This window comes from Octodon degus, unplaced genomic scaffold, assembly GCF_000260255.1.
Source record: "Octodon degus isolate 3935 unplaced genomic scaffold, OctDeg1.0 scaffold00111, whole genome shotgun sequence".
NCBI classification, from domain to species: Eukaryota; Metazoa; Chordata; class Mammalia; order Rodentia; family Octodontidae; genus Octodon; species Octodon degus.
In genome coordinates, this window is record NW_004524687.1 from 8,285,828 (window position 1) to 8,289,319 (window position 3,492).

Below are 3,492 nucleotides of genomic sequence, written 5' to 3' on the forward strand. Positions count from 1 at the left end.
ACTACATGTTCACAAATGTCACTCTTATCAATTGAAAAAAGCACACATATATTTTTTTAAAAGCCTCTGAAGACGTGTTGGGGTATAATGCACACCTTTCAGAGCAGAGCTCTTCACAGGACACCTCTTTCCAGCCAACTCCCAGGGACTGATGAACTGTGCCTACCCTCAGAACGACAGGATGGTCTTGTTAATGATTTCCACAGCCTCCTGGATCTCATCCTCTTTGATCATGAGCAGAGGGGCCAGCATGATGATGTGGCTGTGGGTGGGCTTAGCCAGAAGCCCGTTATCACACAGCCACAGACACACCTTCCAAGCATCATAATCTCTGGTTTCTCTAATAACAATAGCATTTAACAGTCCTTTTCCTCTTACAGCAGTTAAAATGTCAGAGGGCAGCTTCATGAGTTCATTTCTCAAGATAGTACCCATTTTCTCGGCATTTTCATTAAGCTTTTCTTCTTCCAAAACCTCCAGGGCTGTGATAGCCACGTGACAGCCCAGTGGATTGCCACCATATGTGGACCCATGCTCCCTGGGTTTAATGGTTAGCATTATGTCATCATCACATAGCACTGTGGACACAGGGTACAACCCCCAGAAAGGGCCTGTCCAAGAAGAACTATGTGAGGCCAATCACTTCATGATTTACAGACAACAATTTGCCAGTTCTGGCCAATCCTGTCTATATTCATCAGCAATAAACAGGACCTCATGCCTCGTGCAGAGTTCTCCAACTCCCACGAGGTACCCTGGGTCAGAAACAGCAATGCCTGCTTCATCCTGAATTGGTTCTACCATGAAGGCAGCAACATTCAGATCCTGCAGAGCACGCTCAAGTGCAGGCAGATCATTATATGGGATGACTTCAAAACCTGGCATGAAGGGCCCAAACCCTTCATAACTGCTCGGGTCTGTGGAACTGGAGATGGCAGACAAGGTTCTACCCCAAAAGTTTTCAGCTGCAAAACAAATCTTTGATTTGTGTTTCGGAATGTCCTTCACAGTATAGCCCTACCCCTGAGCAACTTTACAGGCAGTCTCGCCAGCCTCCACTCCTGTGTTCATAGGAAGAACTTTGTGATACTTGAAAAGCTTAGTAATATACTCCTCGTATTCACCAAGTACGTCATTATAGAAAGCCCGGGATGTTAAGGTCAGCTTGTCCACCTGACTCTTCAGAGCATTCACAAGCTTGGGGTGACAGTGCCCTTGGCTGACAGCACTGCAAGCACTCAGGAAGTCAAAATATTTTCTGCCTTCTACATCCCACACATAGACACCTTTCCCTCTCTCCAGAGCCACAGGTAACAGGTGGTAATTGTGTGCACCATATTTAGATTCCCATTCAAAAATGGCATCAGAGGAGGGAGCGCCTTGGACTGTCTTCTTAGTTGCAACGGATGTGGCTCAAGTCACTGAAGAATGAACTCCACGGCGAGGTACAGCAAATGCTTGTAAATGTGCTAGTTTGGAAAACATTGTGTCCTTTGAGCAAAATAACAAACAAATCACCCTTCCTTCTTCCACCATCCAGATTAGAGTACAGATTTTTCACTGGAGATCCAGGGACAATCTTCGAGGGTCCAATAACTCACCCAGAACCTCCAGAGATTCAAGGTGGTGACTTGTGGAGCCCAAAATATTTCTCTAAAAATCACTCTTTTATATCTTATGTCTTTCACATTTTAACATTTGTCTACAATTTTTTATATGGTATGTAATTATTGATTTTCAATAAAGTTAACAAGAAAAAAGACCACAGCCTTCACTACTACCCTTTGTTGCCCTAACACTCTCCATTTTACACCCAATCGGAGGCCAGGGGTCATAGTGGCAGCTCTTGCACACCCTGCTTTGCTCACCAACACCCCACTGACTCGCCAACATAAGTACTGATAAGCCATGGCTGGAATCCACAGCAGATTCACTTTTATGAATGGGAAACATCCTCATTTAGTCCCGCCTTAAATACATAGTATGTGTGGGCAGCCAGGTAGTAGCAGGCTGGAGAAATGTCCTTTGCATTTTTTGTGGTAGCCTGTGTTTTATGGGGTCCCAGAGCCCAACAGATCCAACAGGAAATTGGGCCCTTGGAGCCTGTGATAACTCCCTGCAAGCTATCTGAAAATTGTATCATGGCTTTCTCAGGAACAGAACCCTCTGTTCCTAGAGAACTCTGAGAAACCTACTTGTTCTGAGTTGAGGTGTGAGGCCACAGGCACAGACTGACTGTTCTCTACAGTCTCATGATTTGCCTCATTGTCACACCAGCAAAGGAAAAGTAGACACACTATATTTTTTCAGTCTTGCTGGTTCTGTCTTGAAACATAGCCCAAATTTACCCGTCACTGCCTTGGATAATCCATACCAAGGACCTCCACCAGCTGAGTCCCAGCTTTGGCTTTGGGGAAATCACATTCCCTAGCTCAGGCAGATAAACAGTGATGGAGACTGGACTGGCTCTGCAGCAACCCAACCATTGTCAACACCGCCAAACTGGGCAGGACACAACACCCCTCAGAAACATCTAGAGTCTGCTAGGGGAGCTCAAGCTCCATATGCACCCTACCCTTAAGGATACATAAGAAAATGTGCAGAGTCAGCAGAGTTTAGAGGCGAGCACAATGGCTTAGCGGCATAATGGCAATAAACATAATGGTTTAATTAGAGAGCACCTTTATCTGTGTGGTAGACGTATCTTTTTGCAACCTCCACAGAATCAGCCTTCAGGACACACAATCATTTTCCAGAACTGAATCTCCCACACTGATCATAACTACTATTCCAGCCACCATGAGGAGAGGCACTTATTTCTGAAGTTTATGTGACTTGGGTACTTCTGAGCTAAGACACTTCTGTCAATGTTTGATGAGAATGTCACCGGCCACCAGGGGATGCATTGACAAACCCTATTTCTCATGATTGTATAAACACATAGTATTTCACATGTTCTGAATGGAGAAACAGCTGAGTGGTCCCACTGCGCTCACCCTGTTGAAGGTGCTCAGTGTCTAGAACATGCACAAGGATGGTGACAACTGCCGTCCTCCACAGCTAGCCAGCCACCGCATGCTCATGACATCTACCTATGCCCTCCATATGGCCGCTTCATGATAGCACTTGATAGGGATCCATCCAGGGACCACTGATGACTTTCTGGTACTGTGGGCTGAACCCAAGGCCGTCACACTGAACTACATCCCACCTTGTTTATCATTTAGAAACAGTGTCTCACCAATTCGCTAAATTGCCCAGACCAGGCTTGAACTTATGATCCTCATGCCCCGGCCTCCCATAGTGCTAGGATGATAGGTGTGTACACATTTGCTAGAACAATTGATTATTCAAGACCTTTCTTGAAAATTAGTCACTTTTGTGCACATGAATGTATTAATGAAGGAAGTCTGACCACATTACTCTTACTGAAAACTGCAGAGTCACCCACTGGCCACCAAAGAAAATAAAACAATGTTATTAAATTCTAGC

At 45.2% G+C, this 3,492-nt stretch overlaps 1 pseudogene; it reads right to left on the reverse strand.

The window, feature by feature from the left end:
- Window positions 1-1,485, reverse strand: LOC101576536 (annotated as a pseudogene).
- Between the last annotated feature and the right edge of the window lie 2,007 nt (window positions 1,486-3,492).